The sequence below is a fragment of the Rhinopithecus roxellana genome, chromosome 2, assembly GCF_007565055.1.
Source record: "Rhinopithecus roxellana isolate Shanxi Qingling chromosome 2, ASM756505v1, whole genome shotgun sequence".
NCBI classification, from domain to species: domain Eukaryota; kingdom Metazoa; phylum Chordata; class Mammalia; order Primates; family Cercopithecidae; genus Rhinopithecus; species Rhinopithecus roxellana.
The window spans coordinates 11,310,941-11,319,795 of record NC_044550.1 but is presented as its reverse complement, the minus strand read 5'-3'; positions in this window follow the sequence as shown (position 1 = coordinate 11,319,795).

Sequence of the window (8,855 nt, the reverse complement as noted above, 5' to 3'; positions counted from 1 at the left end):
TTGCCGTTGAGGAAAAATATTTCCTGTGACTTCTTGCATTTTTGGTATCTTCATAATTTTCAGTCATTGGATCCGGTGGAGGGGAACCTTCACTTGCCCTGAACACACACCTGCTGGGCCACTGTGCTTGAAGTCTTCTAACTCTGTCTCAGTTTTCACTGTCTGCATTTTCCTTTTTTAAATAAAAAGTACCAAATCCCTAGGCTAAAAACTACAGTATGGTAAAGAATAGACTCAAATTTACAAGTGAAGAAGATCCAGAAGTTCTAAATCCATGATTTTTCTTAGTAACTCAAAGAAAATGCCACACATTTTCATATAATGAAGGGAAGTGTTTTTATTGCTTTTATGCTATTTGTTTACAGTGAAGATACAACTGACTTTTAAAAATACAAGCAGATTTTGTGTTTCATGTGATGAACTTAGGTTTGGACACTAAATGTGAAAACTGAACTATTCCTAGAATCATGTTCAAAAAATCTGCAATTTTTCCTCATGAAAGTGCTTCATTAGCTAAACAGTCTTAGTTTATGATTCCAATGGGCTGAAAATGAAGTATAAAGTAATTTAAAGTATTATGGTGGCTTTATGTGTAGATATTGGGTGACAAATGCTGTGAACACAGAGTGTAAAATTGGTAACCAAGAAATGGCAAAAACACCTAAAGCAATATGTTTTCCAAGTAGACATACACACACACACAAATGTATATTTGCACAAAATTGTTTTTAATCTAGAACATTCCTATTAACTACCATGTCTTACATCAAGTCTATGATCCTAGAATTAGCTTAATATTTTGAATATGTAAAGGCCTGTAGTGCTCATTTGTTCATGCTTTTCCACTCTCAGGGGAAGATTTGCATTTTGAGCTTTATCTCTAAATGTGATGTGCAAATATTATTCCTGGTAAAGAAGTTACAGCTGTCTTCAAAAATGCTACTTGTTGCAATATATACAATCTATTTTATACTGTGGAAGACCCTAGACATAAAGTAAAATAGTCTATCATTTGCTGTGTGACCTTCAGTAAGTCACTCAGTCTCTCTGAGCTTGTTCATCCTTTGTTTTGAAAAAAGTACTCAACCAGCCCATTACATCTTTACTGAGACTAAATGTGATGATATTAATGAAAGCGTTTTGCTAACTGGGAAGGGCTTCCTAAATGTAGAGAACATGTGACTGTTTTTTCAAAAATGCTGAAGGAGATACTCAGGGTCAAGACACTTTTCAGAATCTCCCTAAGATAACATCATGGGACACTACCTGGTGCTGGGTGCTCTGTGGCTTTTACACTGATGCTGATGGTGTGAGATTCAGAAAAAGAAGAAGCAATTCTACATGCCCACCCCACAACAGGGTCATCAAATCTTGCCAGTGACACAGAGGCTGACATCTACCTCCCACCCTCCTTCCTCCCAGGCTAGGGGAGCAGGTAGAGTGGGGGGCATTAGGTGGGCACTGCCAGTGTTGTCATAGAGTGGCACAGTCCTCCATGGGGTGGGAGTGGCACGTGGGAGGCTTCTGTACCATGCACTGGCTCCTAGTTACATTGACATTGGTGGGTCTAAAGAGGCAAGTCAAAATCAAAATATGAAAGTGGAACCCCAGAGTGGCTTGTGTCCTGGTGAACCTAAAGTGGTGCACATGATCTGGGTGACTTGCAGCAAATTTTGACTCTAGAATCAAGGACTTCTATACATGCTGATCACCCCCTCCATAATATAACTCTGTGAATATACATAGCTTGCACTCATTTTAGCTAGCAGCAAAAGGTTTTGTCAAAATAAAGAAACTTTTCAAACTTTAAAAGGAGAAAAGATTATGTTGACGGTTTAATTAATAACTACATGAGGTGCACTGACTTAGCACCTCCGGAAAGAGCATACAAACAAAACTCTGAATTAACTTTTTGCTACTTTAGAAATCATACATGCTGCTCTGGGATTAGAAAGAAAGTCATCTTGACAGAATTATTAGAAAATTGCTCAGATGTTGAAGTATAGTGAGAGCAAGTCTATATCTGATAAATACATGCTTAGACACCTGACTATTCATTTCTGTAACCAAATGATTATTACACAAATAACCTCTAGTTAGGTGTTCCCTGAAAATGTTAAAGTAACTATTTTATTAGAGTACCTTAATAAAGATTAGCAGCTAGTAACCCATTAAAATGGATAAAAACACTTGGAAGCTCTTTGATTTCAATGATGATTGTGTTTTCAATCTGTGTTGTTTGTATAGTCTGCAGAAGCAGATCCTGACTCCTGCAAGAAGCAGCTCATCGTGACAAAGCTGCCTTTCCTTTTATCGCTTTGCAAATCAAAGGAGGGGGACATGTTGGGAACAGGACCCCCAAAATCTGGCCATAAACTGGCCCCAAAACTGGCCATAAACAAAAATCTCTGCAGCACTCTGACATGTTCATGATGGCCATGACACCCACGCTGGAAGGCTGTGGGTTCACTGGAATGAAGGCAAGGAACACCCGACCCATCCAAGGCAGAAAACCACTTAAAGGCATTCTTAAACCACAAACAATAGCATGAGGAATCTGTGTCTTAAGGACATGCTCCTGCTGCAGATAACTAGCCAAATCCATCCCTTTATTGTGGCCCATCCCTTTGTTTCCCATAAGGAATACTTTTAGTTAGTCTGTAATCTATAGAAACTGTTTATCACTGGCTTACTGTTAATAAATATGTGGGTAAATCTCTGTTTGAGGCTCTCAGCTCTGGAGGCTGTGAGACTCCTGATTTCCCACTCCATACCTCTATATGTTTGTGTGTGTGTGTGTGTGTGTGTGTGTGTGTGTGTAATTCCTCTGGCGCCGCTTGGTTAGGGTCTCCCTGACCAAGGTGGTCTTGGCACCTGTCTCTATAAAAAAAAAAACAAAAATTAGCCAGGCAGAGTGGCATGCAACTATAGTCCCAGCTATTTGGGAGGCCGAGGTGGGACAAAGACCGAGCCCAGAAGGCAGAGGTTGCATTGAGCCATGATCACGCTGCTGCACTCCAGCTTGGGCAACAGAGCAAGTCCTAGTCTCAAAAAAAAATTATATCTTAAAATCCAGAGGGATTAATATAATGCATCACTAAGTATAAAAAGCAAGGTACACAGTAATGTGTATTATCTGATCCAATCTTTGTGAAAGACAGAACAAATTAAAATTTATAAATATTATATATAGATTTGTATGCACATGGAGAAAGATACAGAAATGGACAGAACAGGCTGTTCATCTCAGAAACCAGGATCTGAAAAGAGTTGAAAAACTGAAGTTAACTTTTTAACCATAACTGTTTGGTTTTACTAGTTAGGATGAGATTTATAATTTTATTACTTTTTTAAGTTATAAAGAAACTGTAAAGAAACATTCCAGCTGCCAACATGTACATGTAATTGTAAAATAAAGGTATTGTAATTGCAATTTTATTACTAAAAGGAAGTCTGACCAAATAATTGTCAAAATAAGATAAACTCTCAGCCACTTCTAAAGCCTTAGGAAGATGTTACTCATCATGGAGTAATAGAGTCATAAAAATGTTTTCTTACTGGATCATTCAGGAAACTAAGATTATCAATGGTAGACATTTAAGTCTGGATATAAGAAAATTCTCACAGGCCTAAACAGAAAACTTCTAGAGCTATTAAAGATGAGATTATTATAAGGTCCAATAGATTTTTGGCTATAGTCTTGCAAGACTAATGCAAACAAACTTTTGGAGTTACCTGGGTAGTCCTGGATTTTGCCTTTTTTCTCCCAAGTGGCTTATATTTGAATTTTCAATTGCTCTCTTGGGCCCCAGAGTGCTGGCAGCTGGTCATGTTTCTTCTACATGGAAACTTTGAAAATCATCTTTTGAAAAATCTGACCAGCTCAAGAGAAAATACCTACTCTTACTGACATTATATTTCCCAGCAATTAAGCCCACCAGATAGTTCTGTAGTAAATCTCACATGACACAGATGCCACCCGTGTGTTCAGAGCTTCCCAATAGCTCATTAGTGCCCCATCCTGCAACAGAAGACAACCAAGATCATCAGACATGTGGAGTGATTCTGGCTTTGTAATAAGAAAGATAGAAACAAAGCAAAGAAAAAAGAAGTTGGAAGAAACAATCCATGAAATAAAAAAATACAAAATCTTTCTAAAAGCTGTTAATAATATTTGTAAAAAGATATTATACACAGGAAAGAAGAATATGATGCCATAAAAAATTCTTGAGAATTAAGACATCACAGCAGAGTAGAAATCCAATAGAAACAAAAGATCTCAATAAATTCACCCCTTGGTGTACCTTTTCCTCCAGAAGATAACTAATGAAGTGCCCCCAAACTGATAGATTAATTCAAAGAATGATGTGGTATCTGAGAAGCTGATGCTGTCACCCTGAGAAGAGGGAAGGGATTCTCCAGGACGAGGGTGGGGAGGCTCCAGGATGGTAGGCATGGCCAGATACAAACCACCTCCTCCCAACATGGGAGTAAGTAAAAGACTCCAGGGAGATACACAGCTGGGAATAAAATTTCCAGGGACTATGTCATCATGCCATATCTCAAGCAATTTAAATGGAAATAAAATTGACATGCTCTGGGAAAATATGCTAAAAAACTCAAAAGTGCCTTTAAGGCTGATGAAGACATACAAAATACATATTTTTAATGTGTTATATCATTTTCTATAAAATGGTAATAGTAGAATCTGCCTCATAGTGTTATTGTGAGGTTTACATGATCTGTTAATTGTAAAGCATTTAGAACAGTAAGTGGCACATACTGAGAGTGACAAGGATATTAGCTATTTTATTGATATTTAGGTTATTAAACTCTGGAGTTAGGCTTCCTGGGATCCTGGCTCCACCACTAGCTGTGTTACGTTAGGAAATCTATGCAATCTCTCTAAACTTCAATGTCTTCATCTGTAAAATGTGCATGGCAACGGTATCTACCTGATAAGTTAATGCTAAACATTGCTATAAGTGAGGCAATGTGTGCACAGAAATGAGCAAGGTCAGCACTCCATGAATGTTAGATATTGATAGTAATCAGTTGTATTTTTTTTAAAAAAATATATACTTTTAATTTTGAAAAGGAAAACATTCTCCACTATTAAAGAACTCTTTAGCTATTAGATATTTTTATATTGTGACAACCATATAATTTGTATTACTTTGTATTGTTTTAATAAACACTTGATATTCCCACATCATCTCAGTAAATACACTTTTAAGCATCTTCCAAGCACATCATCAGAATAACGTAAAATGCATCAATAACTCATTTAAAATACATCAGTAAATCATTCGTGGAACATTCAGATGGTTCATAGTTTGGCTCTCACAGAGAAGACTGGATGGAACATCTTTGCTTTTGGATTGGGCTTCTTAGATTATTTCCCGACTCCTTCACATAAGGAAAGTACACAAACATTTTGCTCTCTCACACATGCTCTTCATGGCAGGATTCCAGGCTCCACAGCCACAGCCAGTCCAGCAAACATTTCAGTCCCTCAATATCTTTGGCTTCAGTACCAAAATCAAAATGAAATGCTAATTGAGTAAGAATACATGGCTTTGAATGTGGGTATTTTCAAAAATTCCTCTGGGAACTTAAAATTTATTCTATTTATTGTAATATTTTACAGATTATTTCTATAACTATTTCATTCTCAAGTTCTATTTATTGCTACTAAAGTCCCTCTCCCACTCTTAATTTTGCACCTCATCCCCAAAAATGCTTTAAAGACTGCTATTTATGCACATACGTGAAATGTTACAATTTTTCTAGCAATCTTTACAATAATATTAGTCTTCCCATTTTGCCAAATGATTTAACCCCCAAAATGAAGAATTTGTACTGAAGATACTTTCTGCCAGTTACAATATTATTTCTTAGATTGAGGTAAATTATTGGCCCATGGAGAAAAGGAGACAGTTGGATCTCTTACAGAGATGCTAGTCTGTCCTTCTCGAGGCTTTGGAGTCACATCTTCACACTACTCATCATTACCTGTATAATTATATTAGAAATGCCAGTCTTTGCCTTCCACTAACCTTCCAAGAGCACTTGTGGTAATTTGTTACATCAGTAATAGAAAATTAACACACCCCTGTTGCAAACACGGCCATCTACGGTCTGTGGGTAGACACATCTCCCTCTTTGACCACAACCTGGAAAAGCTCTCCAATTTTAAGAAGTCATAAGATTAGATTAGGTTCACCTGGATAATCCAAGCTACTCTTCCCATCTCAAGACCTTTGACTGAATCACATCTACAAAATCCATTTTTTTCCATGTAAAGCAACATAATCCTAGATTCCAGGGGTTAGGAGTGGACATCTTTGAGGGCCATTATTCTGCCTAGCACACAGGGGATTGCTGACCCAAACTGAACCAAGCATATCATCTCTCTGGATAAGCTGAATTTAGGATATACTACTTGGTGGAAATGTAATATAGAATTGGGCTGGCTTACAGAGACACACACAGAGAAAGAAGCGAGGAAAGTGATGTCCTGTGACCCCTAGAGATTGACAGGGTTACCTTCGGACATTCCAGATGTTGCTCCAGGCCTGCCATGGCCCTCTGATACTAGAACACTGACACTCAATCATGTGACAACTGCTCTTCCCCCCACAGCCATTTAAACTTTTAGAAGGTGGGGCAAAGAGTAAGCACAGAGTAGCTGCCAGATGGTATTAAGAAAGATCTCCTGACTCTATGGAGTTTGTCCCAAAGTGCTTTTGGCAGTTCACAGAGCCATGTGTTCATGAAGCGATGGAAGCTTATAAGTAGATATCACATTTCCAAATTCATTAGGGCCTTGAAAACAAGGTGATAGTGGCTATAATTCCTTGAAATGCTCTGTCTATAGGTATGAGAGAGGATTAAACAGAAAAATGTATAAAAGGGGGTACTAGGGGAGAAAAATGTTTTCAAGATTATTTGTCCATATGTTAATTGGATCTATACCTCTCAATTGCAACTCATCTTTCTTACTAAATCTTAATATCTTTCTTTCAAGGCTTCCTCACTCTCAAATTAGATGTCATTCATTTAATTTAGTCAACAAATATCTGAGCACTCACCCTGTGCCACTCATTGAGTTAAGAGCTGAGAATGCAAAACGCAAAGACGAAGTAGGATCTTCCTCTTTTGATTCCACGTTTAACTTTCTCCTGGCACTGACCACTTCCTGCTTCACAGGAGGGTTCTCTATCTTCTCTACCTGAACAGAGCCAATCCCACTGCTAATATGCAATCCCTTAAAAAACGGGACACTGAATTTTCTCTATTATGGGACTGCTCATAGAACAGTGCCTGTCCTAACATAAAGGAGCACGAGAATTCAACAATCTTTCATTAAACACTCATTCTACACATGAAACTAGGTACAGTTGAAGATTTAAATGAAATTTTAAAACATCCCTGACTAGAAATTTCCAGTAGAATTTAGGAGACTTGTCTCTACACTAAATATAAATGGCAACAAAAGGGAATAGACCCTAAAACCACAGGAGGGATGCTAGTATGACAGGGATGGAGAGAAGTGAAGCACGACTGTGAGATGGAGTTAATATACCTCCACAAGGGCGACCTTGTTGTGGGTCTCAAAGTTTGGGTAGGATTTGACTGGGCCAAAGAGACAGAAAAGAAGAGAAAGAGCATGATGAGCAAGAGCTTGAGTGAAGAATGAATTTCTCTTTGGAGGACCACAGAGATACAAGCTTCTAAAGAGCATAGGCCTTGTATTGGAGAATGGGGAGAAATAGTTGGATGAGAAGGCTAAAGCCAGGTTATCTGGGGCTATCTCCTTTCCCTCATACCTTTCCAAATGAGAAGCAACTGAAATCACAGGACCTCCTTTGCTTTTGTATTGGGTGAATGTTTCTCGGTCTTGGTGTGAGTCTCATTGCCTACATAATTAAAGCTTACTGAAGTGTTCCCTTGGCAATTTTAGAGAAATCTGTCCTTTATGCTAACATGTTCATATTGACAGACTATATCTAATTAAATAGTTGCCTGTGTAGTTTTATGATGCCTCCAAGTGTGAATAAAAGAAAAATCAAACTCCTATTCTTGGAAAGTCATGAGGATACTTGTTACATTAATCAAAGGGCAATGGAAATGATCCAGTGAGGATTTTGCTCCATTTCTCACAATTATTTAAAATCTACCTCAAATGCCTGTTCCTCTACAATGTCTCCCGAGTCCTTCATTCTGAATAGCACCTCTGTCTCTGTTCCCAAAGCACTAACTCATCCCTGTGATAGGGCACTTCCCAGCCAGGCTGATATGTAGACTTGGTTGCCTGTGTGTCTTTTCCCCATAAATCGTGAACTTCCCTTTATGAATAATAATTGCAGCTAACATTTTGGAGGGTACTCCTATCTGCCAAACTCCATGATGAATGTTTCACATGGATTATTTCCTTTATTCACTAAACAGTCCTTTAAAATGATGCTATTATTCATCTTCATCTTACAGATAAGGAAACTAAGGCAAAAAAAATTCAGTGAAATAATAAATCCAAACACACAGAACAAGTAAGGAATAGGGTTGGCCTGGTCCCAAAAGCCATGCCATCACTGTTGCCCCATACTGTCTCTTGGCACAGGCAGAGGTCATGTCTTGAATTCATCACTGCTACTCCACTGGACCCAACTTAGTGCCTGACACAGGGAGGGGTTCAGTCCATACTTACTAGTTTTGAGTCAAGCAGAATTGCCAGGCACAGTGATCCCCTTTGCTGTGACTAACTGGGAGTCTGATCCTCTGCTGTAAAGACAACGAGGGTGCTCTCTCTGCTCTACTTCGTTTTTCCTGTTTCCTTACTCCTCTTCCTTCCT